The sequence below is a fragment of the Rhyacophila brunnea genome, unplaced genomic scaffold, assembly GCF_057557595.1.
Source record: "Rhyacophila brunnea isolate RB1 unplaced genomic scaffold, BYU_Rbru_1.0 scaffold_1, whole genome shotgun sequence".
NCBI lineage: Eukaryota > Metazoa > Arthropoda > Insecta > Trichoptera > Rhyacophilidae > Rhyacophila > Rhyacophila brunnea.
This window is the reverse complement of record NW_028232751.1, coordinates 35,918,654-35,935,781: the sequence shown is the minus strand read 5'-3', so window position 1 is coordinate 35,935,781 and position 17,128 is coordinate 35,918,654. Positions and strand designations below refer to the sequence as shown.

Genomic DNA, 17,128 nt, shown 5'->3' with positions numbered 1-17,128 from the left:
ACCGTAAAGATTTTTATACCCTTTCTCCAACAATAATAATATTCTTATTTATATTTCGCTATAAACTTTTCTGGCTTGGCCCGGACAGAAAAATAGCGAGTAAAAAGTGCTTTTAAAAAACTTTCTTCACATTAAGTTTTACTTTACAAAAGAAAGACTTCAATGATATTTTATGTCACTGTCATCTCGAAAATATACATTTATGATAATCATGTTGAATAAGAATAACATGTTTGTGAACAGAAATTTGAAAGTAATGTTTTTAAAGTGAGGCTATTTGTTTCAAAGACGGTAACCTCCATTTTTATTTTTTTGATATTTTTCTTGATTCAATTATCGTATTATTCTGTATTCATAAAATATTAAATGCAGCTAAATATAATTAAATCAGAAAATGCAAAGTCGTTAATATCAGTCGCCGTTTTTTAAATATTTTACATTAAATATGTTTTTTTAATAATTTTTATAACATTACGGTAATTTTATTTTTCTATTTGATATCCCAAATTATTGTATTACTTACTAAAAATTAATATGTTTTCAAAAATAAAATATTCTATTCGCAGTTTGACGTTTTTTGCGATTATCTGAAAAATGGTGGAATATGGAGGTTATAGTTTTTGAAATTAACAGCCTCATGTATTATGAAACTGTTTGCAAGAACATACTACTCGTATATACAACAATACTTTTTATTTTATATAGCTCAGATTTTGGTATTCGATTTCTTCTAAATAATGTTCCTGTTATGAGTTTAACGTCACCTATACGATGATGTTATAAATTGAACATAAAACCTTATTAAATATTATTATATTATATAACATTGATGATATATATTAATTCCGCATAGCTGTAGTGAAATTTATACATCGATCAAGAAGTCAAAATGTAAATTTAATCAAATCTAATAAAATGGGAGGCTATGAATAACGACTATCGTTTTGTATTATTTGCACCTATTATTTACAGTCATCTTAAATTCTTACAATTTTAAAGGGCTAAAACAGCCCTCAGTTCGCTGAATTAACTCCGCCGTCAGAGGGGAGACTTGATTTTAAAACGCGAATACGAAAATGCTATCAGAACCAGAGCAGGAATATTCAACATATAAAATAATAGGTACTTCACAAATATGCTGTAGAATAATTACTTACATTATTATAAATAAATAAATTATTTCGTTTTCGCATCAAAAATCTGAAAATTATTGATACAGGAGAAATGTTGTATTTGAATGGAGATTAACACATTTGTTTAGTTTTACTGTCAAAATATTTAGGGTTTGATTTTGATTTGAAAATATAGTGAAATAGTTAAATAGAAATGTTATTTTTATCGAAAACTATTAATTAAGTTAGTATTTACTTGATAAAATTATATTTCACAAAATGGAGGAACTTATAATTTATAATATAATCTTAATTAGATTACATAATATTTCATAAGTTATAGCACACATTATAAATAAAATGCTAAAACGTAATTGGGGATTCTCGTAGAAAAACCAGCTTAACTTTTTTTAAAATAAAATTTATCCATTGATTTAAACTAATAATTCGGTAAAAACTATTTAAATCTGACTAATATGAGAACTGACTTAATACATGTAATAAAATCGTGATCCATGGTGGCCGAGTTGGTAAATCAATTGTTCTATAGGATCTGGTCTCCGCAAGTGGTAAATATGCATTTTGTTTTAGGACCTAATGCGTTTTGCGAATCCTCATGAAAAATAATTCTGTTGATGTATTATCCACTGCTCATGTGCTTTGCTCTACTGGGGGAGAAAAACTATATATTTACTTCAATTATCGTGGAAATTTTACCATTAGTGATACAAAAAAAAAAACTGATTCATGAACCATATCACAATATGATTATTTTAATTGTTGTTGAACAATCAAAATCATCATATGGCAGTTGTACCATTATCAAAAATAATCTAAATCTCTACATAAAAAGCTACACAATAGGATGAATGCAAAATAGAATATTGCAACATGCCATTATAACAAAATTCGCAACCCCTGATCACCAGTGCACGCAAGCAGCCATCAAAACGAAGCGTTACGGAGCCACTCGACTGTGAATGATTCTGCATTTAAAAGATATTCATCGAAATATTGCATCACTTAACGAAATATTGTAACTGTCAATCAAGGCATTAGGCTGTATTGTGTGTCGACACGCGGCGTCGATCTAGCCACGCGCCCTTGCAGATGGGGCGCCGCGACGCTCCTACCACTCGCCCACGACGCCCAATAAAACCGTCGCCGTTACGGCGGACCCACACTCGAGTGATTAATGTTTTATTTTCATGAAAACTAGTCCAAACACTTTGATTTCAATGGAATAGTTGATAATCGAATATTTTCTTCTTCTTCCACGTTGAAAACTATCTGGTATAATAATGACTAATTATCATCGTAATAAAGTATGCAAGGTACTGGCTTTTCATTCGGGGGCTCCCAGTTTGATTTCTAGTGAGGTCACAATATAATTATGTAATTTTAACAAAGCTTATTAGTTTGATTGTTTCAAGATACCACTGTCATTGGGCCTCATATCTTATTGCAGTGTTAAAAATATTACTCATAAAATAGTCGATGATAACTTAAGGCCATGCATTAGTTGAGGCACGGTCTAAAAAGATCGTCGCTAGGCGATGCGCGGATTGCGGGTGGCGGGTGAAAATGACGCCTGTCAAACGAAATATTAATTGTCATATAAATCCAACATACGTCCATTTTATGTTCTGTTTATTGTTCTATTAGTAACAATAATAATATATTCATTGACATGTTTTCTTTTTAAAGTAAATGGGTAACGTTTTTAGTCATATTTACACGATTTTAGAATTAATTGACCCGTTGCCATCACGCAGCAAAGTGACGTGTTCCTGGGTCAACATTCTCTCAGTGAATGGCAGCGAGTCCAAAATTTCGTCGCGCGTACAGTTGAAAATTATTTGGCGTTTCACTGATGCGTCACCTTAAGCAAACCGCGTCCAGCGTCTGCCGTTGGTATTAGAAAAAATATATCTTCGAACTTAGGTAAGAAAAAAATGGACCGGTTCTGAAAGATGTGGATTTGTATATTAAGAGAGTTTTTTTCTGTAGATATAAACCGATGTATTTTAAGAATCTTTTGATTTTTTTTTTGTTGGGCCTACAATCTGATAATTTTAACTGCCTTAGGGGGTTTTTTTTCACGAGAAATAATGAACGATAGCCACCAGCTGAATCTATTAGGTGTATGTTTTGCTGTGCATATACAAATTCAAAAAATAACACGCGAATTTGCCTCGAGACCCCAAGTCTTTATAAACGATATGATTGTGGTTATGTTAAAAACATAATGAAATGCAATTGAGTCTATTTGTTTATGCAGATATTGATATATATATATATATATATATATATATTTTTTTTTAAATAAATGCAAATGAAAAAATGGCAATGTTTAATTACGGAAATTAATTGTGGAGGAGTTTGAGAGTGGATTTTTTTTAAAATTTGGCGGTTTAAGATGTGATGTCATCACATGGGTATGAGCTCGATTCGATAATATGTGACCCCCCAATGAATTCATAAAAAAGAGTAAATGGAAAATTATATGTATTAAAGTATTGTTTAAACCGTTTTTGACATAAAAATAATATAAAAATGTTAATTAAAAATAATATAAATAGCAGTTCAATTAATAAACGTAATATACATCAAATTATCATTTAATTTATTTTTATATCCTAATTATGACGTATATAATTTACATTAACATAATTTATTTATATGTCTACAATTTGAGTGCAATTCCTGTGATTTAACAAAACAATTATTAAATAAACAGAAATGGCAATTTAATAGATTTATTGATGCTAGCTTTGGTATAATGTTCATTATTGTCGCCCCTTCATTGAAAAACCATAGCGTGTCCAATATCCATATCGAAGCGAACAATGTTCCATGATCATGACTACTCCGGTCACACGGTTTAGCTTTTCTATATACAATTATTTATTACGTAGGTAGCTTACCTAATTTAACATTTATACAAATGACACCTTTATATTATTATTACAATTGTACACTGTCATGCTTATACATTTTATTCGTGTGGTCCTTACTTTTACCTCACTCGAATAAATAAATCAAATAATTAGTCTTTTTTGATACAAAATATTATGATATTATTATAATGTCTGATGATTGCAATCGATCATTTACAGTCTTATAGAAAAACGTATTTTACCAGCATAATTAAAACTAATTGATTCTATAATTATAACATATGGAAAATATAATTAGTGTATTATTATCGAATATCGTAGTAAAATAATCACCAGCATATTGAAATTGTTAGTTATGTGCGTTATGATTAAAATATATAGTAGATTTTCCATTGCATATAAACAATATTTATTCAATAGTAAATATAACAAAGCAACGATATTAACTAAATTATTTATTTATTTAATGAATAATTCACATGCCTACTTATTTTTCAAGGACATATACATATAATTAAATTTGTATAAAATTTATAAACAGATATCGTATTAAGACCTGTCGCAGTTAGATATGCGGTCATGTATTCCGCTATTTATATGATTTTAATGCTAAAAATTATAAATAAAAATAAAAATAAATTTTAAATATATGCTTTGTTGTTTTTTTAGAAATTTGCAGGCATCAAGCATATTTGCGAGAATTCTGTTTATATTCAAAAAAAAAAAAATGTATTATGGGGGGACATGCTCGTCGAAGGTCAAAATTGAGTTTTTATTGTATTTTCAAACCATGATCCTGGACACTCCTTAAACGTTGTAGATAATCTATTTATATAATTTTGAAGCCTTATTATTCTTTATAGTTATTTTAAACATTTGATGACTGCATGAAGTATTTTTGTTACATAAAATAGTATTCTTTTAAACCTCTCGCTCTAATGTTTTAGAATATAGTCATATTTCGGTACAGAACTGTGCAGTGGTGTTAAGATTTTTTACATTTATTAATTTTTAAACGCATTTATAAAACCATTAGTATAATTTATTACGAGATAATTTTTGTAAAATATTCACGATAAAAAATTATTTCGATAATCTCTGTGATCCCAAATTTGACAAGAATTAGGCATTTTATTATTCAAAAAATCGGCAAGATTAACACATTTGAAGATGATTCTAAAGATATTTATTATAAGCTATGTCTTTGACCATTCAAGTGTGATAAAAATCTTATGAATAATGATTGCTTTATAATAATTATTGACCTAAGAAGAAGGTAGTGTTTTTTTGAAATACGCCATTTCTTTTGTCATTCCCTAGTGGTTAAGCTACAACATACGGCCGTAGCCATAAAATGACAAACTATAATTAAAGTAGGAAGTAAAATTATGTTAACGCGCGTGTTTGAACATGTACCGAACCGAATTTTTTTTTTTTTTTTAAACGGTACATGTTCAAACACGCGCGTCAATATCATTTTACTCCCTACTTAAATTATAGTTTGTCAATTTATGGCTACGGTCGTATGTTGTAGCTTAACCACTAGGGAATGACAAAAGAAATGGCGTATTTCAAAAAAACACTACCTTATTCTTAGGTCAATAATTATTATAAAACAATCATTATTCATAAGATGTTTATCACACTTGAATGGTCAAAGACATAGCTTATAATAAATATCTTTAGAATCATCTTCAAATGTGTTAATCTTGCCGATTTTTTGAATAATAAAATGCCTAATTCTTGTCAATTTTGGGATCACAGAGATTATCAATATAATTTTTTATCGTGAATATTTTACAAAAATTATCTCGTAATAAATTATGCTAATGGTTTTATAAATGCGTTTAAAAATTAATAAATGTAAAAAATCTTAACACCACTGCACAGTTATGTACCGAAATATGACTATATTCTAAAACATTAGAGCGAGAGGTTTAAAAGAATACTATTTTATGTAACAAAAATACTTCATGCAGTTATCAAATGTTTAAAATAACTATAAAGGATAATAAGGCTTCAAAATTATATAAATAGATCATCTACAACGTTTAAGGAGTGTCCAGGATCATGGTTTGAATATACAATAAAAACTCAATTTTGACCTTCGACGAGCATGTCCCCCCTTAAGCTATTGCTCCATTTTCAAAAATCGTCGCTTGCTTTATAACTGAGTGAATAACTATTTATAAATAATTACTTATTTTTTTTAAGAATCTCGTCAAGTTAAAACCGTATAATATGAAATTTTTCATCGTACATTATATAGGTGTTAATATAAAAAACACATAACACCGGCTGAGCTTTTTGAAGGCGTAGAGCTAGTACGTGACCGTGTGCGGAGGCGCCGCGGCGGCGGTAAGTGTCGTCGCGGCGCCCCGGGAAGGAAGCAGTTCGCCAGGGCGACCGCCAACCAAATTTCCTGGACTCAAGATTGCCTTCCTTTCAGGCTCTGCGGAGAGGTCGGGATATCCCGGACAGTCGTTGCGTTGCGGGTACGTCGAACCGGACGATTCGGACAATGATTATTGGGGACAATCCGTCAATTACAGGTGGTTTTAGATGTTCAATATTACATCGTTTACCTATCGAACATTCGTCGTATATGACAATATTTTACTTTTTGTGTGCAGAATTTATTACTTCACAAACGGGGGTTTAAATTAAAATAGAAACACAGTATATACCCAATATTTATTCCGTATAGTAACCAGAACCGGTTTCGTTCGCTTAAATGGGATATTACCAACTCATACAATCTTCCAGCAATTTATGATATTAAATTTAAAGAAAAAAATATTTACAAATATTAACAATAATTAAATGCAATAATCTAGAAATTTCTCAGTTCTCTATTATTTTACCTAAATTTTGTATTGGTTGAGAATTATGTGAAATAAGTACTATATATTTTGTATTATTTTAATTATTATAATGTTTTCCACCAATAATTATTGATTGTTAATACCACTTAAGTGACTTAAAAACGTAGAATAAATAAAACGGCGCTATGATATTTATTACAGCGATTTTAATCAAGTTGAGAGTGAATTTATTTTTCTTGATAAAACACTAAGCACCTGTCAATGATTATATTATATATTTTTTTTTAAATTGTTAATTCCCCTTGTAATATAATTTTAACAATAAAACTCATGGAAGATTAAGAGTTCAAATCTTGATAAGGCTAGAAATTTTACTTAGGTATTTAACAAATTTATAACCGCCTACAGGATGAGAATGTTATCAATATAAATAAAACATTCTACAAATGAGTATGAACATAATACGATTTTCAGAACATTATTATGTATGTAGATTTTATATAATATGTTATAAGACGCATTACTATAATTACGAGTATTATTGGTTATCAATTCAGTCAATATTCACAGAAGGCCAGTAGCACCCGCTTTGGGAAACAATACATTAACTCAATAACCTAGAATGATCTGCTATACTAATAATACTGTCAACTTAGCTACAGCAAGAACTAAAATTATTTTAAAAAAAGTAGACGAAGTTACTGAGTTGAAATATTTATAGTACCGGACATAGGTCAGATTTTTCTTTCTTTGCATGTTCTTTCTATCACCACCCGTTCCGGTAATACAAGATTACATATGTGTGTACTGTAGTATACTTTATGAAGCCTCCATTTTTATCTTTCATCGTCGTGAGAATTAATATTAAAAATAGTCGCAATTACAGATTACTTTCGCAAATGCAATACTGATCATAACTAATTTGTTTTTTCATCGCGGTAGTACTTTATCGATATTAATTATTACTGATTAAAAATATAGAAATTATATTTTATTGTAGACATCGATAACTAATTTTTAACTTACTTCTCGTCAGTGAATTTGTTTACCATTTGTGTTAGTGTGTAAGTCAAATGAATTAATTATGGCAGCAAACAGACAGACAGGTACAATGGATTAAAGAATCGGTTAAAATGACATCTGATGTATAGAAAAATAAAATAACTAATCTAAAAGAGATTACTTCTAACAATTATTCCAGAAACAAAAGCAAGCAAAAATGCACTGAGTGTTTACGAGAGAAAAGTTCTACAAAAATACTAAAGGCCCAGACCAATTCAACGTAGTGCGGTATATTAGATACAATCAAGAATAATAATTGTATTATATTATATTCATTGAAGGATGTATTTTACAACTACAAAAATATTGGCACATCACGAAGAGCTAGTTATCTACAGTGGATAAAATGTGCTCAATAAATAGTTATATGGTGTAAACTTAGGTGCCACTGTTAATTTATTTTATAATATGTAATAATATTAAAATTTAATTTAATCGATGAGAACGGAAACTGTAAGATAATAAATAAAAATAATATCGCTCTAATACAATATTAAAGTAATAATATTGTTTGATACAAAATACAATAATATGCAGTTTAAGACAGGGCGCTAAGATTCGACAGACGCTGACATCTCAAACCAATATATATTATATGAGACTTGCACTCTATCTATGGAAAACAACAAACAATTTGTTTGTACCTATTTTGTTTTTTTGTTGTCCATTGGCACTCACAGAGAGGTTTGGTAGCAGATTATTTTTTTAATGAGAAATTGATGTTAGCTACTTGCTCAACGTATTAGGTGCATACTCTGGGTCTAAACACACATTGAAAAAAATATGTGAAATTTTCCAAATCCGCTATTCGAGCACGAGGCTCTTCACTTGCCGACTCGGCCATCGTGGGAATCTATTTACGTAATATAGGTAAATATACGTAATTTGTATAAATAATCATATTGTTAATTAATTGTTTTTAATAATGCTCGTTTGCAGTTAATTTGAGTACGCTACAGCGCTCTTTGGTCCCCAAGGTGTCGTAGGATATATGAATGTGTTATATGATTTCGTGCAATTTTAAATGAATGCGGTGATAAATAGCTACAATGATAGGGTTGTATGCTTAGATGGTTGGCTTAAACGATAACAACATTTCAATACAACACACTGCTCTTTCCTTATTGCAGGCATTACGACAGTCAAAATCCTCAATTTAATTTTATATCGCTAGAAACCGAAAGTCGAATTTAACTGTTTTCAAAAATATATTTATATACAAATTGTCAATATAGGATCGGTTGAGATTTCAATATCAGTAAAGGATGAATGTCCTTAGTCAAATCCTTGCGTTAATGATTCGATTAGTGATGACCTACAACTACAAACTAGATTATTCGCATCTCTCTAATTCTTATTTTAAGTGCATCATGACAACAACTTTAAAGGCCACCATGAAATGAAAATACCGTAAGTAATTATATATAAATACCTATTTAAATTTTAAAATAAAAGTTAAAAAAAAATTGGTATAAATAACCTATATCTATTATATATTTTGCGTATTTCTCTAGATACAGTAGGCATACCTATTTAACCTATTTTCATGGAAATAAATTACTGGCGTAGCTGCTTTACAGGAGGAAGCCGAGCACACATTTGAATATATATTTTTTACATTTAGGTAAAGATGAAGTAAATTTAATGTAATGCTCCATAAAATATGATTTTTTTTCTCTCCAGTTCATTAGCATGGCTAATATATCACAGAAATCCGCGGTGTTTCCGCACGGATATATCTCATGCCGAGGAGGCAATACATTTCCGACAAGATAAAACATCCTCATCCAAGGGACACAAACCGCCAGCGATTGTTACTAGATGTATACCACATGATTTAGAGGCAATTTTACCTATACCAAGCGTATATGTTGGTTTGAAAGAGTTAATTAATAATATGTTGTCAGACTTAACGCGTTAACTGTGATGTCTAAATTCTCTCTAATGGTTCTGATAAAATGATTATTTATAATTTATATTTTTGTGAAAATGAAATTAAAAGTTAGCAAAGTTTTACACCTCACTTTACTATTAATATTACGCACAATTATTTGGTAGTGTCCTTTTAATTGGAGGAAACATATTTTGACCATTATTAAATCTTGTAAATAAAGTCTATATTATACTGTGTCGTAAAGGAATATAGATAGCATGCATGCATGTATTAAACCAAGGCATTTGGTCATTCATAAACTTGACCTTCACGAAACTCTAATTTTACTTAACATAAGCCCTCATATGGAAATTTTGGACTGCAAGTTTACTCGATAGAATGTCATTATCGGCAACTATGACACCTTAGTATTTAAACTTGGTCACTAGCTAGCAAACCCGCATAAGTATTTCGATGTTATAACATTCATCACTAAAGATGGATATGGTCTTCGTCACATTTAGATGAAGTCTTACGCAGTTTGAGTTCACGGTGACGTGCAACATTTTGATGTTCAAGCCAAGAATAATTACATGGTCTGCGTACTCAAAATTGTAGTCTTTCTTCGCATCTTTCGGTTATGTTATCATGAAGAAGTCGTATCCTACTGTCAAGAAAATATTCCAGAGAACACTGACGAGAGTGATCAGTCAAGTAAATACCCACTTTTATAGAAATAAATAATAGTTCTACTATTTCTCTAGTCTTTGCACCACTACTCCCTCCCCACACTGTAAGTAGAAGAATACGCAAGGCTGGCGACATGGTGCTCAGTCAGCATAACATAAATTATGGATGAATGGTATAATCTTCAGAAGCTTTCCCACACTTTAACCTTTGGATTGGATTGTCTTTCAGGGGGTCTTAGAAAATCCTCGAGGCTGTAGTAACTATGAAGGCGGTGATCTCCGACGGAATGTCGAAAGGGTGCAACGGAGAGGAACCTTTCAAGACATTATTTTTTTTTACACCAGAACTTTAAAACGGCATTATATAGATCATATCGAATTCAAAAAAAACTTTCTCTTTTTGTTGTTGAGTCTTGATAATAATTGTGTAACAGCTGACATAAATAACGACTTAAAAATGTAAAATTTAATATATTTGATATTACCTACCCTTAGGAAGAGTTTTATGGTTTTTTTGTTTTCATTTCAAAAGGTAATAATAAAAAGTGGTAATAAAAATAAATAACAAAATAATTTTTCTGGTTCAAGACAGAGAATAGTTATCATTACAAGGAACGATTGTTAACTATTCCATTACCTCACGCGTTAGACCCAAAAACATAGGTTATTTGAAAGACAATTTGATTTCGTTGCGAAATTTGAGCCCGCAGATACTGACCGAGAAAATTATTTTAGCTAAAATTGTTATGTTGTAACAAATAGTTATGTACATTAGAGATAGTTTTAACTAATTAATCATAATGTCATTTTGCAACCAAAGGGCTATATATTATAATAAATTAAACGAATTTCTATAACGAAAATCACGTAGTCTTCGAAATGTGTCTATAAGTAGTTAGGGTTTCGTGATAGGTAATCAAATCAGACTTGGCTCACGATTTACGTCTTACCGGCTTGCTTTTACACCGATCAATAAATTTCTCATTTGCCTACACATAATTCACACCAACACACACGAGAATACGCGTTTGTATATTACACATAGGTATTTTTAACAAAACACGACACGGCTGGGATATAAATAAACTACAATGGAAGAATTGAGTTTTTGGGGTGTTATAAACCTATTAAGGGAATTGATTTTAACTTAAATAGATGTAAACAAAACGGTATTATCTCAAAAGAATTAACACACTAATAAAATATATACACTCTTAAGAACATATCGTTAGTATGGTGATATAAGACGTCTGTTAATGGCAAAAGAGAAGCTCTTTGAGAAGACGCATGAGTTTGTAGTGAGATGAACTAATAACTAGACATAAACAAATATGTACATTTTTAACCCCTGTATAGCAAACACTGCAATCATATTCGTTGTTCATTGAATACGTGTATTAATTAAGGCGCTAAGTATCAAAAAAATAAAAACTGACATTTTTATAGAAAAATGTTCTACATACCAACGCCAATAACTTCAACTATAGTCTAAGTGCCTCAAGCAAGTCAAAAAAACACAGCAAAATAATTAAACCTGTCGACGTTGTAAGTCCGTTGGCGTGTTTTATTTATAATGGTGTAAGTAGCACTGCAGTGGTCAACGGTATTCAATATAAAATAGCTGACGATGGTGTGTTGACACTTGCGAGTTCTTAATACCTAAAATTATAGAAGCTTCCGTGATTGCTTCACACTGTAAAACTACATTTTTCAAAAGGTCTGCTTCATGAAATTTTACTGCAATGACTCGGTATTTTGTAACTACAGGCAATACTACTTTTTGGTACTTAGAGCCTTATTTAATACACGTATTCGTATTGTTTGCTTAAGTGCATATTAAATTAGTAATCTTTGTTTGAGTGCGGATCAATTCAAACCACTAAGTATATCACTGAGACATTTTCCTTGTACGCTTTTCTTATAGACTTTTCTACGATTTTCTTTGATTTTTTTGTGTGTGTGTTATTACGTATTTTATACCCTACCGCCATACGACTAAATTAATATTCTGTGTAGAAATATGAAGACAAGATCGATGGATTACAACTTGCTTTTTCCTTCACTCCTTGCCACGTCTTCACACCCGTTAAAAAGATATATACCGTGGCGTTACGAACAATATGTGCTACAGACATTAGGTCAGTTGCGTTACAACTAATAACTATTTGTTATTTTAATAACTCGACCTGCTATTGACTTATTTGTGGGTTAGAGGCAATGAAATTTATAGTCAGACTACAGGACGAAATTGCGAGTTCTGATCGTAGTGTTATAGGTTAAACTATTAATGTAATGCGGTGACCTGTTTGCAGTAAACGAATATATTTGATTTACAGTTTACCATATTGGATTCAAAGTGGCACTATAACAAACTCCTACTTATACCTAATACCTAATAAACATTATATACAAGGAAATAATTGGAGGCTTAACAATAATTTCTCGGAAACATCTGTTAAGATACATTCGTCGTAAATAACTGTTTGCTCTATTTTACAGCGGTAATGTTGATTGACATATATCACCTAATTATATACATATTATTATTTTTTAAACAATAATACAATATATAATTATATTCTATGTTTGAAATATGAAATATAATTGGTTAAATGAACGTATTAATTAGTTAACATGTGTCAAAATATAGAAACTAATTTTGTGAATAAAAGATCTACGGTAGGTATAGTCGCGTAGGCGCCGTAGAGGACTCAGTCAAGACTTGTGATTACCTGTAAAGATCGGATCTGTTTATACTCGTAGTATTCAGTTATATTATTTACAATTATTGTTATATAGTTACAATGATGCATTAGATTTAAATGAATTAAGTATTAATTAAAATATATTTCAAAGTAATGCTTTTCGATAGGTATATTTTTGAATATACTGAGTAGTTATCAATTTATATGAAATACTTAATTCCCCCATTTTTTGATGTATACTAAACAATATAGTATGATTATTATTCAGATTTAATATATTATGGCCAAGTTATGATTATAAGATACCTTTTTATCCACCATTAGATTCCTTAACCTTTTGAAAGCTGAGAATTTTTCCCTTTTTTTCGTAGATTATAATATATAAAACACAATTACGAAATAATTCAGAGTAATATATTACAAATATTATTTTTGGTGTCATATAATTTAACCTGACAAGAATATACCTAAATTGTTAAAATATCATGCATCTTAATATATTTGACTGAAGCAACCGAAATGCGACGGCAAAAGCGTCGTGAAATTTATATACTTGTGTTAATAAATTCATTCAATTATACCTAATATACGTAGATTACTGTAGTGTATCTATCTATCTACTTATCTTTACATTTTAATACATACTAACATTAATTATAACATTTAAGTTTCTCTTTGTGATTTCGAAATATTGACATTTTAATCACCGTTTACACTGTTTTCATAATACAGAGACACAAAATAAATAGTTTCTGTTTTAATATATCTGTTTATCGGTCTGTTTTTATTTAATGTTATAACTTTAAAAAACATATTAAACTAATATTGATGAGCCTCGCATACTTGGTACTAATTTATTAATATTTCATCTCGGGATATAATTAAATGTATACATATATAAGATTTCGACTTTACAAGACAAAACTTATTAAAAATACTGCATTTCCAAAAATTTATCACGAGTAAGTAATACGGTGGCCGCGCGGCTTAAGCATTGGACTATCATGCCGTGGGTCCCAAGTTCGACTCTTGGGTCTGGCAAGTACACATATTGTTTTTCAATTTGTGTGTGAGTCAGGGTATGTACCTAATAGGTTGAGCAAGTGGCTGACATCCATTTCTCGTAAAAAACAAAATCTGTTAATACAAACCTCTACTCTGTGGAGGCCCATATGATCCTATTAGGATCGGACATGGTCAAAAAAAAAAGTAAAGTGTTCAGATAGTAGTAATAGACCAGTGAGGAGAGGTGCAGATAGAGAGTCGCGCACCTACATCCAACCGTTGTCAATTGCGCGGGCATAGTCGGAGATAATAACAAATTTTAATCACGGGTAGGTAGTGATCAGATAGAAGTAGTTAATAAGTGAAGAGATTTTCAGGTAAAATGCGAGCGCCTAGATTCATCCGTTGTCTGTTGATTGAAAAAATCTTTATTCAATCTGTTTACCCTTTTCTCGAAAAAGTCGCGGGTTATCGCTAGTATTAAATAGGTGTACCTACAAGATTGTTTTTTTTATATCAATTATAACAATTACCTGTTTAGGTACTTATCAACTAGACAGAGTTATACTAGATCTGGAAATTAAATGTGATAGGTTGAAAGTTTATAAGTTTATTTTTTGGAAATTTTAATATAAATTGCAAAATATTGAGTAAAAGATTAATTTTGGCTATTAGTTTGGGAATGTGTATCGTGTGATACAGTCAACTGTGTTAAAATAAGGGTGAGATTATTGTGAAAAGCAACATTTTCAGCCACCCCGCGAAGGAAAACGAAGTAATTTTACATTACCCCACTTTGGGGTGTGGGCGTGGCTGAAGATCCAGCCCTTGGAGTTTGAGAGGGGAGATATACCAGTCTATTCCACCCTTATCTAGAGTTAGGCCTCAAGTTTGAAAATTAAGTTCATAGTTGTGAGTTAGCATTTAGCAGGTAAAGTCTATTTTACAAAGGTTCAAAAATTATAATGAATTAAATTCTTACTTTCTGTTGTGAATATTTTATCAATTTATATATATATATATATATAAAATAAAAGAAAACAATCAATATAGGTAGTAGTTACTAGTTACTTAGACTTAATTCATAAAGATTTATAATGATCAGGACCAATTTCATCCTCTATGTCAGACATTGTTAGATGATGGAGAGAAAAATATATTATTGATGATTCGATAGTTATTTTGGTTTGTTATTTATTTTATTCTACAGACAGATAAGTTACAGAAACTTTTTTTAATAATTTTAATATTAAAGACATAGTTAGCATACTGTAAATTTTTTTTGAAATTAGGTATTCATATGTTAACTTATGAAGCATGCCTCTCCTTATTTGTGTACTGCATTATTACTATAATAGAGTAGTGGGAGAAGAACCGAACTCGAACTTGCATCCACTGGATTTGCCGCAATGTGATTTACCAATTGAGCCATATTCATTCTATTTAATAATGTATTAATAGTAGTATTCACAACATTAATTTGCTACTACTTGCTAATACTTTGAATTTAAATTGTAATGTATTCAAGTTTTGTACTGTTCCATTTGAGTCATTATTTGTGACCCGGTTTTTGCATTTCGGCATCTTCAGGCACTATGCGCACTCATCAATGGCAAACGATCACTGATATTTACAACGTATTACATCTTGAAGTTGTGAAAAAATGCCATAATTTTGATAATCGGGCTTTGTATGATAACAATAAACAAAAAATGTTTATCATGTTATTAGTGTTGATTTCTTTGCAAGATATTAACAAAATATCCAACATAAATAATATAAATATATTTGATATACAACTAGTCATACATTTTTTATCTATATATTCGTATTATGATTACATCTAGGAAGTTTAACTAATTGTTTACTAATACGAATAAGTTTCACACATTAGTGCATCGATTGACGTATATGTAAGACAGGGAATTAAACAAATGAAATGGCTTAAGTTGGTCAATTTTAAAAATTTATAAGATTTTTATTCTCACGACACTGAATATATATATATCTTTGAAAGAGTGTACACAATTTATAAAAAAATATGCTTTTTATCCACATATAAGAATGGTGAAAATTACATGACATTTATATGTTGTCATAAACAAGTCTTTGTTGACTACTAATTGTTAGTATTATGCCTCGCCTAAACAAAGATTGTCAAAGTAAATAAATCAACACTACACAATGAAAAAAACAATTGTTTAAAAACTATAATTTAATAATAAAAAGCATTATAAAGATTTTGATACATATTTTTTTTTTGGTTTCCTCCACTGATAATATATTTTGGTCTGAATTGGGCATTATAATTATATAAAATCAGTATTAATCGAATGTTTACAGAATTAACGGATAAACATATTATAAAACAACAGTGAAGATAATGATAATGTTAATAAAATTAACTTGAAAATTGATGATAGTGTAGAAATCAAACAAGCCTGAATTTATTCATATGATTATTATTATAAAACACTGACACAATTAGATTTTGATGATTAGTAATCATTTTAGTGATGTAAATACAATATTTTTAATGACTCATAAGTATTTATTAGGTTTATATTAATATTACTTTATAGTATTAGTCTGTTGTAAATAAATTCATTCAAAACTCTGAATACTCATTAAACAATGCATGTCAGTTCGGTATAATGATGTGGTTACATTATTTTAAATAATAAAGAAATATTCGCATCGGTAATATTATTATTTATTATTATGTGTTAGTTATATCTTCAAATTAATATAATGCTTAATATTTATAAATTATACTTACATTTCAATTAACTTGGACATTTCATAATAAAAGACAAATTTTAGAAACTTCTTTGTCTTCTGTTAACTCGCGTGACGTTTGCTTGTCATTAAATTTATTTTAGACATTTAATGTCTGTATTTATATAGATATCGAATGAGGAATTTTTATATAAACGCAATCAGAGCAAACCAACAAG

At 29.8% G+C, this 17,128-nt stretch overlaps 1 protein-coding gene across 1 annotated transcript in view; it reads right to left on the bottom strand.

Annotated features, from left to right (window-relative positions):
• Positions 1-17,128, bottom strand: part of LOC147079718 (DNA-binding protein D-ETS-3-like) — a 207,558-nt gene that overhangs the window by 69,530 nt on the left and 120,900 nt on the right. The gene's annotated exons all lie outside the window — the stretch shown is intronic.